Genomic DNA, 21,683 nt, shown 5'->3' with positions numbered 1-21,683 from the left:
CACAGAGTTATGATGCAATAGACACTCATAAGCCCTCCCCATGAAAAATCACATTCACACTCCTTCCATAACATGCAGGGGTCCTAAGCTTCCTTGTCCTGGTTCCAAGACTCTCAGTCATCTAGAACAGGACATGCGGTAGGCTATCTAGATGTACTTATATTTGTAGAATGAATCGCTGAGTTTGAGGTCTTTCACCAGCTAGGATGAACATACCTTTTCCCCACACCTGCCCTCCACCTCGTTCTCTGAAGCTCTCCCATGTTTCCATCTTTCTCTGCATGGGCCAAGTCCCAACCCTGCCAGGACTTCATGTCTTCTCATTGACTAAAATCCCTTTCCTTCCTCCTTATCTTGAAAAGCAAGACTTATTCTTTAAGATCTACCAGAAAGGCCACCAAAAGGAAGCAAAACAATAAGATCGTGGTTCTCCACTCCTGAGTAGCTCTGTGTCCTGCTGCTTGTATCTTTTCTGTGATTAATCAAATATTCATAGATTTGTTCCATATTTCTTACTCCTTATGATTCCTTATATTCCACACAAGATGAGTTTGGAGAAGGAAGAGTTCGGTGTTTGCCTGACGAAATCTTGAGACTAAACCAGATACACTCAAATTAATAGAAGAAAAAGTGGGGAAGCATCTCGAACACATGGGCACTGGAGAAAATTTCCTGAACAAAACACCAATGGCTTATGCTCTAAGATCAAGAATCGACAAATGGGATCTCATAAAACTGCAAAGCTTCTGTAAGGCAAAGGACACTGTGGTTAGGACAAAACGGCAACCAACAGATTGGGAAAAGATCTTTACCAATCCTACGTCTGATAGAGGGCTTATATCCAAAATATACAAAGAACTCAAGAAGTTAGACTCCAGAGAGCCAAATAACCCTATTAAAAAATGGGGTTCAGAGCTAAACAAAGAATTTACAGCTGAGGAATGCCGAATGGCTGAGAAACACCTAAAGAAATGTTCAACATCTTTAGTCATGAGGGAAATGCAAATCAAAACAACCCTGAGATTTCACCTCACACCAGTGAGAATGGCTAAGATCAAAAACTCAGGTGACAGCAAATGCTGGTGAGGATGTGGAGAAAGAGGAACACTCCTCCATTGTTGGTAGGATTGCAGACTGGTACAACCATTCTGGAAATCAGTCTGGAGGTTCCTTAGAAAATTGGACATTGAACTACCTGAGGACCCAGCTATACCTCTCTTGGGCATATACCCAAAAGACTTCCCAACATATAAAAAAGACATGTGCTCCACTATGTTCATAGCAGCCTTATTTATAATAGCCAGAAGCTGGAAAGAACCCAGATGCCCTTCAACAGCGGAATGGATACAGAAAATGTGGTACATCTACACAATGGAATATTACTCAGCTATCAAAAACAATGACTTTATGAAATTCATAGGCAAATGGAGGGAACTGGAAAATATTATTCTGAGTGAGGTAACCCAATCACAGAAAAACACACATGGTATGCACTCATTGATAAGTGGCTATTAGCCCAAATGCTTGAATTACCCTAGATGCAGAGAACACATGAAACTCAAGACGGAGGATCAAAATGTGAATGCTTCACTCCTTCTTTAAAAGGGGAACAAGAATACCCTTGACAGGGAATAGAGAGGCAAAGATTAAAACAGAGACAGAAGGAACACCCATTCAGAGCCTGCCCCACATGTGGCCCATACATATACAGCCACCCAATTAGACAAGATGGATGAAGCAAAGAAGTGCAGGCCGACAGGAGCCGGATGTAGATCTCTCCTGAGAGACACAGCCAGAATACAGCAAATTCATAGGCGAATGCCAGCAGCAAACCACTGAACTGAGAACAGGACCTCCGTTGAAGGAATCAGAGAAAGGACTGAAAGAGCTTGAAGGGGCTTGAGACCCCATATGAACAACAATGCCAACCAACCAGAGCTTCCAGGGACTAAGCCACTACCCAAAGACTATACATGGACTGACCCTGGGCTCCAACCTCATAGGTAGCAATGAATTGCCCAGTAAGGACACCAGTGGAAGGGGAAGCCCTTGGTCCTGCCAAGACTAAACCCCCAGTGAACGTGATTGTTGGGGGGAGGGCAGTAATGGGGGGAGGATGGGGAGGGGGAGGCCCAGAAACTGGGAAAGGGAATAACAATCGAAATGTAAATAAGAAATACTCAAGTTAATAAAAAAAAAAAGTAACTACTACAACAGAGAGGCTCCCCTGTATTAATTGTCTCCTGACTTCTCAGAAATGAAGCTTTGCTGGTAGAACAGAAAAGTCGTTGGAAATACAAACTGATGCCACTTTCATGGGTTGAAACTTTTTAGTGTAGATAAACCTATGAGGGACGGTATTTAAAAAACAATTCTTTTGAAACATTAAAGAAGTGAAAGTTGTTTGCTTATTGGTTGTAGAATAGACATATAGCTCAACCGCAGGAAGTTTGGAGAATGCAATTCACCAGCGCCAGCCACCATTTTCTGTGTTTTTTTCCCTAATTCTGAGACATCACCTCCAACCACCCCACTGTGCTAATGAGGATTTTTGTTGTCTTTCTTTCTCCTCCATTTTTTTTTATAGGAAATGATTACTGTTGCTATTCCTAGCCCTGTATTATCAGCAGTTTTCCCTCTTTTTTCTCCTCTGTGTAGTCATCTATCGATGACAATGAGAAACAAAATACTGAATGTCAAATTAGGAAGAGCAGAGAACAGATTCGCATACAGATCTAAAAGCACACCGGCCTCTCTATAGTGAGTCTCTTGCAGACAGCAGAAAAGGCTCTGAAGAGAGAGATTGCAATGGGTATTGGGGACAAAGAGATCCTAAAAGATGAAGAAATGCAGTGAAGTAAAAGCAAGAGGATAAGGGACGCTGCAGGCTGGGAGAAATGAACACACCATAAGAGCTAACTCCAGGAGAGGTGGTGACACCACGAATGTGTCTCTGTGAAAGTCGAAAGCAAAGAAATGGAAATGTTTGTTTTGCTTTTTGTCTCTGGAGTGAATTCATACTTTAGAATTTATTCAGAAGACAGGGGAGTGGTGTGGTCAGGCTGACACTTGTTAATTTTGCTTTCCTTATCTTGCTACATTTCAACTGTTGTTCACTAACTTTTCCTTACAGCTTCCCTTACTGACAGATTGGCAATTCCAAAAGTCTAAAGGGAAGAAACCTAGGCAACCTTTACTGAAAGCTGAGGAGGAGGTGGGGGTGGGGAGTGTAAGTGGAACGCATTGGGATTTCACCTTGGAATTCCCAGGCGCCAGTTAGGGCACTAGAGTTGAAACACCTGCAAAAGGTAAGACTCTATCTGATGGTAGACAATGGAACACCAGGAAAGAACTGGGAGTCAGATAAACAATGTTACATATGCAGGAGCTGCATTATCAATGACCTCAGGGTGTAGAGAAGGGATGGCCAGTGTTACCCAGGAGGGGGAGAATAAAAACCCCAGGGAAGAGAGGGCGCCAGAGAGCAATTTAAAAGTAATGAAAGTGTGGAATTGCAAAAACATTTATTGAATGCCATTCAATAAATCTCACCACAGAAAGAAGGAATGAGCGAGTGAAAGAAAAACCTAAAACACGAGTTGGTACAAAAGGAAGAAACAGTTTTCATCTCGGGGAAGCAATTATGATTAATACTTTGTTGGTTTTTTAAAAAATTTATTTGGAAGAATTAATTGCACAGTTAGCTTGCCCCTGAGTACTGTACACAAAAATAAAAGTATGAGCCATCGTTTGTATTTTCTCATTAAACATTGCAACCAAAGAAGGAAAGGATAGCATTAAAGTGGGTTCCAAGTAGCCTCTTTTTGAGTTTCTGTTAATTAGAAGGCTTGCATTGCTGTCCTCTCTCCTGTAGCTTGCTGTCCTCTTCACCCTGTTACCAGAACACTGGCAACAACATGTCACTTGTGCCTAGGGTGATCTTCATGTGAGAAAAAAAATAATGTTTTAATATACTAAGGATTACACCTAGAAACACACACACAAATCTCTCTGGATTTAAAAACTACACCAGCTACAAATTATGACTATTACATGCTGTAAATGAGTGAAAAAATTACAAACAAAAACTTTATGATGATGGCAATCTGGGTTTTATATGTCTGAGTAAATTATCTCCAACCTCAGCAGGAGAAATCAGCAACCATTTATAACGTGAGGGCGTCTGTGAATTGGGAATGTGGGAGAGGCTTGGAAAGAGAATTCTGACTCCAATCTTTCAGGACACCACCAGGTATGAGCAGCCTCAGTCATAGCTGCAGTTGTCTGAGATCCCCGCTGAGGGCCAGAGACCTCTCCACCGTGGTTCATCCTTGTGCGGGTGCTGGGAAGAGATAGCACCTTGCCAGATGCTGGATGTTCTCCATGGGCCGTCTCCGTAGAGCTGTTGGCATATCCTTGGGATCTAGTAGCTGATTTCTCCTGGAAAGGCAAGAAGGCCACACGAGCCTTTATGATCGAATCTCAGAAACTCTACACCATCAATTCTACCACACAATCTGTAGCAAGGGAGTCATTCTGGTTTGCACTCCAGGCCAGGAGGATTAATAGTCTACATCTTGAAAGAGGAAGTGCCTAAGATGCTTGTGCACGGTCTATCAATCTGAATGAATTTGCCTAAGATCTGAATGAGTTAAACACTTAGGAATGATAGAAAACGTGTTTATTCATTTGTGTGACTCAAAGAGGGTTACCAGAGCCTCTTCACATCTACCAGACGATAAATGATAAAACTTAGATGTTACTGCGCTTTGAGTTAGGTAATTTAAATGCATAAACAAACGTTGAACTTAGACTTTAACGTTAACTGTATTATTTATAGTCAGCAAGTTTCGTGCTTATATTTTAGAGACTAAAAGAATAATCTGAAAATCCAATTCAAAACAATGTACCGAGCCAGTAGATACCAGTGTATTGCATTCATCAAATATACATCGGCTTCACTGAGCTGCTAACTTTTAATAGAAGAACCAAAAATCATATCGGTTTTCTGTGTGTGTGTGTGTGTGTGTGTGTGTGTGTGTGTGTGTGTGTGTGTGTGCGCTTTAGTAAGCATTATAGTATTCTGAAAAAAAAAATACCTGTGGCGTTTATTTTAACTTTTAAATAAGTTACTGACAACTATCTAAAAGGTGGGACTGTACTCTCCTTTTAGGTGACATGAGAATTAACATCATCCCAAGTATCTTCAATATTTCTAAATATCGTCAACATTGAAACTGTAAACTGAGCATGTCCGCTGTGTGTGTAGACCTTACCCAATCAGCTCAAGCCCTGAACAACATAGTGAGAGTCACTTCCTTAAATAACGGAGATCCCCAACCCGCCCAGCCCCGTGGAAGCATCCCCTGGGTTAGGGTATTGACTTTTCTCTGCTTTTTCATTCAAGCTTAAAATATGTCCTTCCTGAGTTTGGGCCTTCTGGCTATTGCTGTCCCTGACTTTCTGTAACTCCATTCCTGTGTCCCTCCATCCACTTCATAATTTCTGCAAATACTCAGCCTCTGTATTGATAAGTCCTTATAATAAAATGCTGTGTCTTTTTCCATAGTGTATGTGTGTGCGTTCATGTGCATGTGTGTGCGTTCATGTGCATGTGTGTGCGTTCATGTGCATGTGTGTGTATGGATATATGTAAACACACCATATTTCCATTTGTTCCTGGAAAACCCTGACTAATACAGATAATATTACAGGGGAAGAGTTGTGTCCTACTTAACACCATGCTGAGTTTTAGGACATTGGGCTGAAGTCGTTGCTCTAATTTGCACACGACAAACATCCCCACCTGTCACTTCCTGGTGGAAAGTGAACATTAGTTTCTTTCCTTCTACTATTCTATGGCAAAGCCTCCACAGAGCTGCTTTGCGAAGAGCCTAGATCTGTAGATCAGGACTGATTCTCCTCTAAGAAGAGGCAGCTTGCTCCCCCCACCCCCTCTCTCTGCTCTCTGCCATCGGAGAGTGCAGGAGAGGACCACCTGTGAAACAGGAAATGTATCTTTGCTTTGCCTGTTCTCTGGTGCCTTGAATTCCAGACTCTGGGATTGAGAAACACGTTTCTGTTGTCTAAGGCACCCACCCTATCTGTGCTACAGCTTGCAGTGACCAAGACACTTCACTTTCTAGAAATAAAGGATTTGGACTAGATGGTCCCCATTGCCTTTCGGTTCTGATGTGAGGTCTGCCATGGTTTTAGATAGGCCCCCTCTTTGGGTCAATTCCTTGCTCCCTGCTTGTTGTCACCCAGGTATTTATGACTTCAGCATGGGGATCTACTGAGGGCATTTGGGGTTCAGGCAAGAATGCAAAGCCTCTCATAAACCTACTCTGGGCACTGACAGACTCACAGATTCGTGAGAATAGAAACGTACTGAAGCGCTGAACTCCAGAGCACTGGGTTTCTCCCGTCATGCTTAGGGGATTTGTTCTTAATGTCCTGTTAAGCGAGTAAATCTATGAAAGTTTTATCCTTTTGGATGCTTACCAGCTTTTCTGTGAAATGTATGAGCCAAAGCTCAAATCTATATGCTGTCTTTAATTTGTTTGGCTTAGATAAACTACACATGGTGGCATCTTTAGAGCAAAACTGGTTAAGATGTGAACAGGAGGTTGAAAAATATCTGCGTCATAACAAAAGAATAAAAACCCAGCTTATACCCCGCAGTTCTTTATTCACTGCCATGTCAGACCTCTCTCAGTGCTACCAGACTCGCACGTGTGTGAGGAGAAGAATTACAAGCAACCAAATGGAATCGAGATTGAAGCCCACACCTGGTGACACAGCGCACATGGGGCCACAGGGTCCTGGCTGTGAATCTCGGTTTTATCAGCTGCTCTGAGCTACTGAGCTTCGCAGCTAGGGCCCCTTCCAGACTCGCTGTGCTCAGGTACTTGGGACGAAAGGATGAGAGGGAACAACAGAGTACACCCGGTGGTAGGGAGCAGGAATTAATGAATGCTCGCCACTGTAATGGTAGGTCAACATTTTGGAAAAGAACAAATTGGCCCCAGGTTACCTTAGGATTTAAAAGGGAAATTATGTCTACTTTATGGGTCTATTTTAGGCTTTATTTTAGGGATGCATTTCACTGACTTTGGTAGGAGGTGCCCAGGCAGAAATGTAGCTGCATCCGTTGGGAACATGAATTTATATTTCCCAAGGACTCTCCATCTTTTGACTTAGTAGGGGGATGTCTGCAAACACTGGAACACCACTGGATGCCACAAGGGGAAATGGAAACATGTCCCTTTCTCTTCTCTCAAGGGAAGCTCAGGAGATTCTGAAGAAGGAGAGTAAGAGAGCAGAAGGAGGAGGAGCAGAAGGAGGAGGAGGAGCAGCAAGAGGAAGAGGAAGAGGGAAGGAAGAAGGAGGAGGAGGAGGAAGAGGAGGAGGAGGAGGAGGAGGAGGAGGAGGAGGAGGAGGAGGAGAAGAAGAAGAAGAAGAAGAAGAAGAAGAAGAAGAAGAAGAAGAAGAAGAAGAAGAAGAAGAAGAAGAAAGCAGAAGCAGAAGCAGTAGCAGTAGCAGCAGTAGCTTGGAGTATGGGAAGCTCTTAGAAGACATTGTCTCCAGTGCATGACTTCTCTCCTGTGGGACCGAGCCTTTGGGCTGCTCTGCAAAGCTGTGTGCCACGCTCTGCAAACTCTTTCCTTGGGGAGCTGCATGCTGTTCTCCACTGCTGTGTGTCAGAGGCTCAGGTGAGCCCACTGTTGTAGTGTACTTGCACATCTACAAACCGGGAGTAAATTCATTCTATTGAAGGGGCCGCTTCTCATCCCAAGTCATGTAATCGAAGCACCCTTAATACTAGTGCTAAAGCTACAGATTTGCTTTATGTCTTGTAGGCATCGTGAATTTCTGTTTTCTTTAAGCTCCAGACTAATCTGTTAATGTTTGTTGAAATATCGTGCACGCCAGTTTATCAATACGTGGAAGAGTTAATTTCCCTAGCAATCAGTCTCAGCAGGATCATTTCACACGGGCACGAGAGGAGGCGAAGACACTGCTTGCCTGGCATATGTAATGTGGAAGTATTTTGAAATGAAGCCCTGTTTTCCCACTCATCCACCCAACTGTGGCTGCTGCACGGCACAGACCCTCCCGAACCACATACCTCACCCATCCCAGTAAGCACATTATAAAATGGCACCCGGTCTCTTCTTCCCCGAGTCAAGGAAAGCTCAGGGAATTAGAAACATCAAAAGCAGAAAAAGTTAAGTAGTTCCAACAGGTACAGATCTAAGGCAAAGAAGTACATCTAGGCTCAGAATCTCAGATCAAATACGCCTGCTTTTTCCTTTCGCCCTTGGGGTCGGACCTCTGATAAATAATTCACAGACTGCAGTGCAAAGTAGTTTGCATACTGACAAGATTAAAAAGAATGCTTTGTCTGGGTTAAATTTACAATCTGAAACCTTCCTTTAAAATGTCAAGAAGGTAATTAATTTAAGAAGGTTTGCCAAGCAGAGTCTCCGACCCTGTCAGAAACATTTCATTCCCCGAGGGCGGAGTGGGTGTTGCGCTTTTCCTCCCCAGATGCCTGATATTCTTCCCGTTTTAAGATCTTTCCTCTTTTTCCTAATATGTTTTCTATGGCTTGTTTCTTTTAAGTCCCCCCCCTCCACTCAGCCCCCAGTTCACCTAGTATTCTTTCCTGATTTTTGTGGTTAATGTTATCTAATGACGTCAGCAAATGAGCACTGCCCTGGGACCTGAGTGCAGGTCAGACTTTTGACACTAGCAGGAGAAGAGCATTTTCAGAGACATTCTTCCCTGCCTGAGCATCCAGACAAGCCTTTCGGGTATCAGCAGGGAATGCATAAATTTAACAGCATGAAAACCCGCTTTTGGCATAGCAAAGCATCCCTTCCCACATGTGCTTGCTAGCGAGCATTCCCATGAATGAACGTCTACAGCAGTCAGTGGAGTTTGTGCAGCAGTCTTTGAGCCAAGTGTATGGGCGTGAGATTTTATTTATGGTTGTGTCCCCTTAACCAATCCCTGGAGATACCAAGGGAGAGATTAAGCATGTTTCTGTTTGGAAACCTAACCCCAAACTCATGGACCAGGGTGCCCACCCACACGTATCCACGGGGCAGAAACTGGTGTTCACTGACGTACTAGAAGTGCATTCCGCTCCCTCCTAAAAATATGGTCAGTGGATGCTGCAAAGTTAAATAAATGCAGCTTCCTTGACGCTAATCAGGAATAAATAATGTCTTCTCTAATTTACCTCAGGAAACCGAGGTCAGCCGAATTGTGTCACAGTGCTAAACGAGAAGGAAAGTAGTTCAAAAATATGAAATTCTAAGTAAGAATCTCATGGTTTTAATGTAATTCTAAGTCAGACAGGCCCTGGATAGAGATAGTATCGGATGCTTGGCTGTCCTCCTCAGTTACGGGCTCTTAACACGCGAACCGTGTTCCTACCGCCCACGCTCAAGTTTCCCGAGAGCTTCCTTTACAGCCTGTGTTGTCACTGCGGGGTCAGGACAGGCTGCATCTTTCTACAGCTGCGTTCTCAGAGGCGTCAGGAAGACAGCCACTGGACAAATTATTTTGCAAACGGCTCACTTGTCCCTGGATGCCTTGGGAATGGAGGCATCTCATTAAAGTTTGTGTCGGGTTTGTCCTTCACCAAGTCTCTATAGTATGAGGCCGACGGTCTGCACATTAGTCTCCGGTGCTTCCACTTAAATTATTCATTATCTACTTTAAAATATTTTAATTGGCGTACGAATGAGCAGATTTCATCGTGACATTTTCTTGCATACTTGGTCTGGTTGCGCCTCGCTTCCTGTGTTCCCTCCCCTACGCACATTCGCGCCTGCTGTATCTGGTTACTATCCACGCGCTCTTTCCTTAGCTACTTTTTCCCTCTCACAATCTGGGCTCCAGTTCCGTGGCCTAGACCCACACCTATTCTCACACAAAAGTGCACATTTAAAACTTAGAAGCCAGGATTCACATCTGAAGGAGAACACGTGACGTTTGTCTTTATGAATCTGGGATACCTCACTCCAGATAATGACCTCCGGGGCCATCGATTTTCCTGCAAATTTCACAATTTCAATATTCTTTGTAAAAAAAAAAAAGTTCCATTGTTTATATTTTGTCTTGAGTTCTTTCAGAAAGCTGTGACATTATAAATTAAAATCAAAAAGATAATGAATATTATTTGGTTTTAACCAGAACTTATAGCGGAGTGATGCAATGTTAAGGGCTTGGATGGAGTTCAGTTGGTAGAATGTTTATATAGCATGCAAGAAACTCTGGGTTTGATCCCAGCCACTCTATGAACTAGACATATTGGTGCATGCAGAAGGTGGAGGCGGAAGCAGGAGAAGTTCAAGATCTCAGCTACTTACAAGTTCAAGGTCAGGCTGGCTACATGGGATTCTGTCTTTAAAGCAGGCATCTGAAGTTTAAGAAAAGTCAGTATTTCTCACTACCTATGCATTACTTCTGCAAAATAGTATGCAGTGTGTGTGTGTGTGTGTGTGTGTGTACTGTGTGTGTTTGTGTATTGTCTGTGTGTGTATGTTGTGTGTATTATGTGTGTATTATATATGTATTGTGTGTATTAAGTATGTATCGTATGTGTATTGTGTGTGTATTGTCTGCATATTGTGTGTGCATGTACTGTGTATGTATTGTGTGTGTACTGTGTGTATTGTGTATATATTGTGTGAAGTGTGTTGTGTATTATGTGTGTATTATATGTGTATTGTGTGTATTAAGTATGTATTGTATGTGTATTGTGTGTGTATTGTGCATGTACTGTGTGTGTATTATGTGTACTGTCTGTGTGTACTGTGTATATATTGTGTATGTATTGTATAAATTGTCTCTGTGTATATTGTGTGTATTTTCTATGTGAGTGTATTATGTGTGTGTATGTGTACTGTGAGTGTGTATGTCTGAGTGTATTATGTGTGTGTCTACTGTATGTGTGTGTGTATTGTCTGTATGAGTGTATGGAGGTCCTAGAAGGACATTAGTTACCTTGCTTTTTCCTTGTCTACCTTTTTCTCTTGAGATGAAGTCTCTCACTGAATGTGACACTTGCATTTTGGCTAGGCTAGGCTAGCTGAACAGGAAGTTCCTGAGATCTGCCTGCTTCTAACCCCAACTCTGGATTATCAGGGCCCAACTTTTTTTACATGGTGCTGGTGTTTTAGTCAGTGTTTTATTGCTGTGAAGAGAGACATCAGGACCATATCAACTCTTATAAAGAAAAGCATTAAGCTGGGAATTGCTTCCAGTTTCAGAAGTTTATACCATTGTCATCATGGCTGGGAGCATGGTTGCACTCTGTTGGACATAGTGTTGGAGCAGGAGCTGAGAGCTCTACATCTGGATCTGCATGTAGCTGAAAGAGAGTGGCATTGGGCCTGGCTTGTGCATTTGAAACCCCAAAGCTTGCCCACCAGTGACACACTTCCTTCAACAAGGCCACACCCACTACAAGGCCACACCTACTACCACAAGGACACACCTCCTAATCCTTGTCAAGTAGTGTTATGAACTTATGAGGAGACATTCTTATTCTAACTCCCACACATGGGCCCTGGGGGACTCAACTCTGGTCCTCATACTTGATCAGCAAGGATTCTTACCACTGACTCACGCTCTAGCCCTTGAAATCAACTTTTAATTCCCTTTGTCATGTCTCTGTCATGTCTATACCTTTCCTTGGTCTTTGTTGCTGAGTTGCTTAGTGACAAAATTGTGGTTTGGGGTTAAATTCTTACATCCTACATATCATTTAAATGTTCTAGATTCTGAGAATTCTTTTATTTCTTTCTTAATTTCATTTCAGCTGACATAGTTCTTCCTGGTGGGGGCATTTATGGATATAACAGCAATACATGGGTGTCTACAGCATAGTCTAGAGGCCTTGCCAATGCTTCAAAGTACGGTATCCTTGAACACAGTCCTGATGGTCAGCCGTGTGCCTCCACAGTCTTTCCTGACTGGCCCTAGAATCCTGAAAATTCTAGACAAGTAACTAGGATTAATTTGTTTCAATAGGTAGGGCCCAAATCAATAACAGTTTGAATGAATGAAGGTTGGGTGTGAATCCAGATTTCATGAAGCCTAAGGCTTACAAACATTGGAGGTCCTTTCTTATAAAATTCAGACATGTAGATAAAAATTAACACAACAGAGCATCAAGTTATATACCTTTGAAAAAGATAACAAACACCACAAAAAATAAAAATCTTTAAAAAATCATGTTTTATTAGGTGATTGGTATACTAAAATAGCTTTGTCTTCACATATTTGGGGGGAGAGTGGTGTTCACTCTTTGACCTCCTCTTTCTACACGAAGTGTTTTTGTGAGATTATCAAGAGAGAGATAGAAAGGCAATTTGATCTTCTCCTTGATAAGTGTGCTTGTTTCATTTCTGATGCTGAGATAAAATACTGTGACAAAATTACCTCAAGAAAGAGAGATTTATTTCAGCTTACAATGACAGTCTGCCACTGTGGGGAAGTCAAGGCAAAAAGCTTCACATAGCTGGTCACATCACACTGACAGTCAAACGCAGAGAGAGATAAATACAGGCTTGCTTAGGTGTGTGCTGTCTTGTGCTCAGTTTGATATCTTCACTCTTATCCAGTTCACAGCCTCTACCTAGAGAATGATGCCACCCACAGGGTCTTCCCACATGAGGTAACTTAAGACAATCTCTCAAAGGTGTGTTAACAAGAGGTAACTTAATTAAGACAATGACACAAAAACTGTGTTAGGTCAACCCAATGTAGACAATTAATTCCCCACTGAGATTCTCCTCTCGGGTGATTCTTGAATTATCATGTTAACACTTAAAATTAATCACGACATGTTTCGTCAAAAAATTATAAGTTAATATGTGGAAGTGATGAAGTCTATGGCTTCACACACAGATATTTTCATTGTCAGCAGAATAACCAGAAACATGTGTTATATAAATTCTTAGAGATCTGTTTGCTTAGCTTTCACTGAAAAAGAACAAATACTGTGTTTATAGTTATTTGCACTAAATTATCCTTAACGACAGAAGAGAACTTCCATTTTGATTAGCCATCCATGAGAGCCAGTTCTTTGCTTATAATTGGACAGCAGCTGGAGGAATTTTCCTAAGATCAGCCTACAACACGGTTAATATTCCTTTTTCAACTAAATGCTCCACTAGTCTAAATGAAGTTATTGGGAGGTCTATGTTGGCCCCCATACGTTTCAAGACAGGCTTATTTTTCTTTTGTCACCCCCCAATACATGATATTGTTTGACTTATTGTCCTCTTTCATAGCCAAAGCTAGCTGTGGCCAGTTCAGTCTTGCTCACACTGCATCACCCTGATCGTGATGATTCTTGTGCCTCTTCTTGTCTGTTTAAGGATGTTTGTGATGTTGCTATAAGTACTTTCTTGGTAATCGTGGTGGTTTGGATATGCTTGGCCCAGGGAGTGGCACTATTTGGAGTAGGTGTGGCCTTGTTGGAGTAGGTGTGTCATTGTGGGTGTGGGCTTTAAGTCCCTCATCCTAGTTCTTGTTTTGCCTTAGAAATAGGATGTGGAACTCTCAGCTCTTCCAGCACCATGTCTGACTGGATGCTGCCGTGCTTCCCACCACAATGATTATTAACTAAGCCAGCCTCAATTAAATGTTGTCTTTATAAGAGTTTTTCTTGGTCACGGTGTCTGTTCACAGCAATAAAGCCCCAACTAAGACAGTAATCAACAAACGTCTCCACCCCTCAAGGTCAGATGTTCAGAAACACATTGGATTCATTCGATGTGTTCTTCGTGTGTTTCAGAGATTTAAAAGCTAGATGCCTTTGAGGAGCCACTATTTTGCTTTTTACAACACTTGCCACTTCCTTCATGATGGACTGACTTACTGAACACCAAAAGAAGACATTCTGAGAGGGAAGAGGTGGTACAGAGAATCAAATTGTCTTGAGATCAAGGGCGAAGAGTGAGAAAGACACCGTGGACTCCAAAGCCAGTGGGGCACTGGTGGTCTTTGAAGAAACATCTCTGCAGCTGTGGGTTTGCAAAACCAAGCAGGGCTGAGGAGATTAAGGCAGGGAGTTTCTGCTGTGTTTTGAAGCAGGAACAAAGAGAACTCCAGAATAGCTTCAGAAAGATAAAGGAATTCCTACAAGAATTTGGTTATTTATCACCACCACCACCACCACCATCACCATCATTAAAGACAGATCAGGGTAAAGGAAACAACATATAGAAATATGAAAACAGAGAAAAGGGTTACATGGTAGTTCAATAACTTTGATAGAAACATGGAGTCAGAGCTAATAACACAAGATGAAGTGAAGCATGACTGGCCGTCCTGGGAACCAGAAGGGAGAGAGGCTTAGCAAAGGGCTAAGCAGAATAGGAAGGAGCACATGTTAGTTGGACGGCTCTAACTTTATGTTAATTGTACCACTCAGCACCTAACCGTTAGATCCTAGAGGTCAGGAGGGGCGGCTTGCCACATCACCAGGAGCACACAGGACAGAGTAGACGGCATGCTTATAACGTGAGCCCGGCATATCCACAGTGTTCAGTGAAGCCAGGTGCAGCATGAGATGCTCACTCACTCTGAGGTGATCAGAGGTAGCAGAGAGTGTGTTTCCAGGTAGGGAAAGACAAAACTGTGTGGCCCAAAGAGTGAGCGCACAGAGGTGTCTTTCCTATTGCGCCTGGGCCCAAGAGCACTGCCTCATGGCTGACCATGCCATCCCATCTGGGTGCAGAGTGTTGTGACTGAGCTTGGGAGTGATGGACTGAAACAGCAGAGAGGAACGGGTCCTCGGAGGGAGCAGTGGTCAAACCCGGGCTGCGGGGAAAGTGACGTAAGACAGACGGAGGTGGGAATGGTGTGGCTCATTGGGGAAGAACTATCAACCTTGGAGGCACCAACGGATAGGAATCCTGGGTGACCATCAGTGTGAGTGTGCATAGAAAGTAGGACTCTAATGGGGATGTCAGGGTGGACAGTGGACTCAACAGTGAAAGTGCCTCTCGCCAATCACGGAACCCGAGTTTGACTTCTGGGACCCACATAGTAGAAGGACATAGCAGATTGCCACAGCTGTCCTCTGACCTCCACATGTGGACCATGGCTCACATACACCTATCTACATGCATACACATGTAGGGAATAAATACTTAACAAGATATTTTAGAAAGGGAATATTGAAATTTTGATGGAGGAGGAGAACTGGATAACAGCCATCGTCATGGGTGTTGACCAATTATTGCCAAATGGTTGTTGAACGTGGCCTGGAAGTCAATGGAGGGGAACAGCATTGGGTCCTTTTTCTCATCCCACCAAATTTTAGAAAAACACTCACTTAGTAAACATTTAGGCAGCCGGTGTGCAACGGATGCTGGATTAAGGAGCTCGCCTCCAGCGGATACCAGCGACCTAAACCCGTATCCTTTCACATGATAATTTTTTAAAAAGTCTTATTATGAGTTATGACAAGAGGTATGAAGAAACATTTCTTTAATTTTTTCTTTGATCTTGGTAATTTCATGCAGACATAAGATGAAATTTGATAACGTCTGCTTTGTGATCCCCTTTAACTCTGCCATCTTAGTCATTGTTCTACTGCTGGGAAGGGATGCAGGCTTAGATTTCTTCAAAACTTACTTTATTTAGGGTCCTTAAACACCTCACCCTCCCTTCCAGCCAACTGACCAGAGGTAGGGGAGGAAGAAGGTTAATAGGAAAAGGGGGTTGTGGACCTGTTTAGAAGTGGTTCCTTAGGGCGATTCCACTCTTCGTGGTCAGGATACCAACAGTCCGGTTCAATAGCAAACACCAACAGGAATCTGTAGCAGTGTGATCCAGCAGAAACAGGGGGGCTCTGCTGACCTGGCCCCAGGCAGCAGAAGCAGCCAGAAGCAGCCAGAAAACCACGAGAAGTTCTTTGACCCGTTTTTCCTCTATAAAGCAAAGACCAGCAAAGACCAGCAAAAACCAGCAAAGACCAGCAATGACCAGCAAAGACCAGCAAAGACTAGCAAAGACCAGCAAAGACCAGCAAAGACCAGCAATGACCAGAAATGACCAGCAAAGACCAGCAATGACCAGCAAAGACCAGCAAAGACCAGCAAAGACCAGCAAAGACCAGCAATGACCAGCAATGACCAGCAATGACCAGCTAAGAAGCGAAGCGATGCACGGCAGAGAGAGATGCGAAAGCATCCTCTCACTGTTTGTGGGGTTCCATTTATATTCTTTCTAAACATCACAGGCCCTCTCAAGTGTCTGTGTTTAGCAAAACATCACATGCCCTCTCACAAGACAGCCTCTGGGAAAATGTCATGTGACGCACCTGAGTTGTTAAGAACCCAGAAATCTCCACTTCGAGGGGGCATCATGACTATGGACACTCTTATTAAAGGAATTATTATTTAATTGGGGCCGGCTTACAGTTTCAGAGGTTTATTCCATTACCATCATGGCAGGAAGCATGGCGGCATGCAGGCAGGCATGGTGCTAGAGAAGGAGCCGAGAGTTCTACATCTGGATCCACAGGCAGCAGGAGAAGAGAGACTCTGGGCTTGGCTTGGGCTTTTGGAAACCTCAGAGCCCAACCCCTTCCCCACATGCCCCAGTGACAGACCTCTCCCAACAAGGCCAGGCCTCCTAATTCTCTTCAAACAGTGTCACTCCCTGGTGACCAGTATTCAGATCCATGAGGCTATGGCAGCCATTCTTATCCAACTCCCGACATGCCCTCACCCCTCATATTTTCTTCCATATTCATCTGAAATTCTTGCCTGTTTTATTGTTGTTGTTGTTGTTGTTGTTGCTGTTTTTTGTTTGGGTATTTTAGTAACCCTCTAGGTCTACATGTGGGTGTGCACATGAGCACAGGTACGAGGCCATCTGCTGGGACATAGGAGTTCTACCAGTAGCTACATCCTCTTGTTTGGTTATATTACATATATACATACAGATAGGCAGACAGACTGACAGACAGATCACATATAGGGATCTGTGGTGACTCAGGGTCTGAACAATCCTTCTAAGATTTAAACCAGATCAGATTCGTCCTTCCTTTCTTCACACTCTTCTGTAACACACAAAGTAAACTCCAGCTTAGAAGACGCCCACCACTTCTTCCATCTGCCTCTGCAAACTGTCTTCTTGCTTTCTCCCCTGCATTTCTTAATCAGCTGCCCTGGCTTCCTTTTGTCCCCAAAGACCCAGATCCCCCTCCCACCACAGGCCTCACACACTGACCAACCCCACCCCCACCCCCTCAGTGCTCACCCTGTCACCCCTGCTCTTCTCAGAGAATCTCTTCTCACTGACTTTTCTTCCTTGATCCTGCTCCCAAATCTCCTTTATCGGTGAGATCCCTGACTTGAGCCTCTTAAGCCTGTTCTCAGAGCTCCTTCTTCTTTGCTGCTTCAGCACCTCTTTGTCGTGAGAATTTTGGTTTCATAAAAACCTGGTTGTGTTACATGACTATGTCTGTGTTTTAATCCCAGGTGTGGGACATGGGGCTCTTCGAATCGTCCATCGTTGCTAACTTCCACTGTCTCAGGCTCTAGGAGGGCATGATGTTTGCCCCTGCAGTTAGTTTATGTTTGGAATTCTGGGAACTCTGGAGAGGCTGTAAATGTGAGAGTCCGGAGGAGGCCTGTGATGGCTGCTGCTCCCCCTGCTGCTGCTGGTCCCTGCTGTTCCATTTGTTGCTTTAGCCGTGGATGGATTGCTGAGTTGCTGTTGTAGGTCATGGATTGCTGTTGTAGGTCATGGATTGCTGGGTTGCTGTTGTAGGTCATGGATTGCTGTTGTAGGTCATGGATTGCTGTTGTAGGTTCTGGATTGCTGGGTTGCTGTTGTACGTCATGGATTGCTGTTGTAGGTCATGGATTGCTGTTGTAGGTCATGGATTGCTGGGTTGCTGTTGTCATTCATGGATTGCTGGGTTGCTGTTGTAGGTCATGGATTGCTGTTGTAGGTCATGGATTGCTGTTGTAGGTCATGGATTGCTGTTGTAGGTCATGGATTGCTGTTGTAGGTCATGGATTGCTGTTGTAGGTCATGGATTGCTGGGTTGCTGTTGTCGTTCATGGATTGCTGGGTTGCTGTTGTAGGTCGGAGATATCCTGATAATGAAGACTGGACTTGCCCCTAGGAACTCAACACCCCTAATCAGCAGGAAATAGTCTAACGAGATCTACGCCCCATTTCCCTTCAACCCTTCTTTCTCTCCTACCTAGTGTTGGGTGGGGGTTGGAAGGAATTGGGGTGGAATAAGTGTAGAGAAAGTTGCTAGATATAAGACCCCAATAAAGTAGCCATAAATTCTAGCCTTTCAGTGTTCTGTCAGCTCACTACATCTTTGTGGTCTTCTTCTAGCTGTCTGGCAGGGAACTGTAAACAGGAAATGTAAACGAAGATCTCTGGTTCTGGGCTTCTCTAGGTCACTACCAACTCCTGTGTCAGGTCAGGTCAGAGTGAAAGGAGCAGGGTCCAAATAATGTGTGTCCTCCAGTGTGGTTAAATTTGTTAGTTTTTTAAGAACATATCTAAAATACAAAATTGTCCAGAGATTGTGTGTGTGTGTGTGTGTGTGAGTGTGTGTGTGAGTGTGTGTGTGCGCGCGTGTGTATGTTTGGTGTGAAGTATCCCAAATATCCCAGATCTAGCTTTCTCATAAGTTTCATGAACTTGGACTAGTGTGTTTCAGACTCCTAAGTGTTATAAACCACAGGAGAGCAATCCTTCTTTGACGTAGCAAAGGGTAAGTTCTAAGCACCATGACTGGCCCGTTCTGGACCTTCAGATACGCTGGTTCCTGCATGTCTTTTCCCAGAATTTGCCTAGAATTAAAGGATGCAAATGTGCCAAAGGGTTTTCAGATACAGGGCTGCCCATGCAGTGACTTCCAATTTAAGCCACATGTCCCATCCAACATGGGAACTCTCACACACTGAAGAATGCCATGCAGCTTTTTTTTCCTCCCATAATATCATTTTGTATTTTTACATAATCTTAGAGGTCATTTTATGATTGTTTTAGAATTAACACTGGATTCAGCACTGTGTGTCCTAAGCTATCTGCCTTTGGCGTCTTGACCACTCCACGGAGTATAAGCTGTGTCTAGATGAATCAAGCCTCCCCTTGAGCATGCCTGAATCACATTAGATAATTCTTTGACCAACTTTGATTCTGTTTTGCTTAATATCTTTCTTTCTTTTATGTCATGAAAGCTGTTGGTATTCTGTCTAAGCTCCACCCACACAGCTACCTGGGAACAGCCAGGTACGCTCCTCCCCAGTTGCCTAGCAACAGCCAGCTGTGCCTGACTATATAAGGGGTTGCTTGCCCCCTCCTCTCCTTCTTACCCCCTCTTGCTCTTTGTTCTTCCATTCTCTGCTCTTCCCTGTCCCTTCCCTCCCAACCCCCCTTCCCTCCACGTGCCCATGGCCGGCCACTTTTCCTCTCTTCCTCTCTTCTTCTTCTCTCATTAAACCTCTCCACATGGAACCATGTTAGCTTGGTGTGTTCTGTCCGGGCACAGATTTAAACCCCTAACAAAGGCAGGTTGCCATTACAAGAGGTACCCTAAGAAGCCAGGGGCTTGAGAGGAAAATAATGAGCTATCCAGGATTAAGAAACTTCAAGGAAAAGAGCCCGGCAGCAATTTTGGAAGCTGACGTGAACTTTCAGATGTCCCAGGAGGAAGAGGAAGCCTGCAGGACAGTGTCTAACGAACATGGTAATGGGAACACGGACTCAAATAACACCAGAGGAGTTGCCTCAAAAAATGCCCATGACGGTTTCAATTCTTTGCTTTAAAACTTTGACTGCAGATGAAGAATCTGGAGCTCAGAAACTCTATGTGGTTTGGACAGTGCTACCTCTCTCCTACTCCAGGCAGATGCGGTGAGAGCTAAAGGAGGTATATAGTACCTGACTTAGATGCTAACCCAGGATGAGTGCTCAGGGCCTGCTGTGGATTGTTAACCCATTGTTACCATGCTGCTGGTGGAGATTTGCATCCAGTTAAGTGTCCTCTCCTTCTCTTTCTCCCAACCACCAACTGAAATTTGTTTTCAGAGCTCCTGCTGATCTTGTATTACAAGTTCTGAAAAGTGAATTCGGTGGAACAGGTGATAAAAAGTGGGTCAGAAACACAATTATAAAGTCTTGGAAAAAGGGAAAACATGGACTGGAGAGGTGGCTCAGTGGTTAAAAACACTGACTGTTCTTCCAAAGGTCCTGAGTTCAATTCTCACCAACCACATGGTTGTTCACAGCCGTCTGTAATGGGATCTGAGGCCTTCTTCTGGTGTGTCTGAAGACAGCGACAGTGTACTCACATAAATAAAATAAATAATTCTAAAAAAATGAAAAAAGGAAAACAAAAGTTGCAACACGATCATTTCATTAGTGGTACTGTCTCAGTCACAGTGAGGAGAGTCAGCTGGATATCACCATGACCTAATTTACTTGAACAGCACTTGGCCATGTTATCTTCCCAGTCCAAACCAATCCAGGCCTTCGGTTGGGCACATAGTTAACATTTGATCTGGTAGTGGTGTCTGTGGGTGCTTGTGTTTCCTTCTGAAAATCCTTACTGCTTGCTTTTCATGAGACTTTTTTTTTTGAAGGTCTGTGTGAATCTCTTCTCAGAACCATAGCTATTTGAATGATTTTGTGAATCTGGGATCATTGAGACTCTAGGACAACTTGAGTTAATATTTTCTAAGTTTATCAGGTAAGGTTACCTTGAAAGAAACCACAGTTTCTCTCAGCTTGCACAGTATGTGCATTTTGTATTGTATAATAGTCTGTTGGAATTGTGTGTGTGTGTGTGTGTGTGACTGTGTGTGTGTGTGATTGTGCGCGTGTATGTGATGTGTGCATATGTGATTATGTATTGTCAACACCCACATTGTGGAGCTTACAGATGTTCATGACCAAGCCAGGGTATCCAGTGCCCCTTCTGGACTCCACAGGCCCCTGCAAACATGCTTGCACACACACACACACACACACACACACACACACGTGCACATGCATGCACACATTGTTATATACATTTATTTATTTATGCATTGATTTTTGTTTTAACACCTGTTCTTCGAAAAAAAGGAAAGTCCTATATCTAGAGTCTATATTGGTTTCTCAGTGTATATAAGTAAATAAATATTTTAATATGATATGTGTTATATATAAAATTAATATATGCATTAAATGCTTATTAAATATCACTAAAATGAATGGCAGAAATACAGATGACTTTACACAAGTGAATAATAGTCCTAGACATTGGCTGAGACATAATATAGTTCTTATTAAGTTAAAATTCTTGTTTAGAAATTTTTATGATTGATAATTAATATACTTATAAAATGAATGGATTAAAAATAATCTGTGATTTATGTAAGGGATTTGTGTACACAGGATAATTAACTTTCCAGTAGTTGCATGTTTGACTTATAAGATCCGTAGATGAGCTCTCTGTGCCGTTGGTTTTCATTATCGTAGGTCGTGGACAGGGTGTACATACGAAGCAGATTCCCAACTCAGATCCCTCCTGTGTGCACAAGTCCTCACTGGGCTTCATCTCCTGCCTCTCGTCTTCTGCAGTTTCCTTCCACCGTCCCCCTCTAATTTATTTCTGCCTTTATCGA

This window comes from Rattus rattus, chromosome 1 (assembly GCF_011064425.1).
Source record: "Rattus rattus isolate New Zealand chromosome 1, Rrattus_CSIRO_v1, whole genome shotgun sequence".
NCBI classification, from domain to species: Eukaryota; Metazoa; Chordata; class Mammalia; order Rodentia; family Muridae; genus Rattus; species Rattus rattus.
This window is presented reverse-complemented; position numbering follows the sequence as displayed.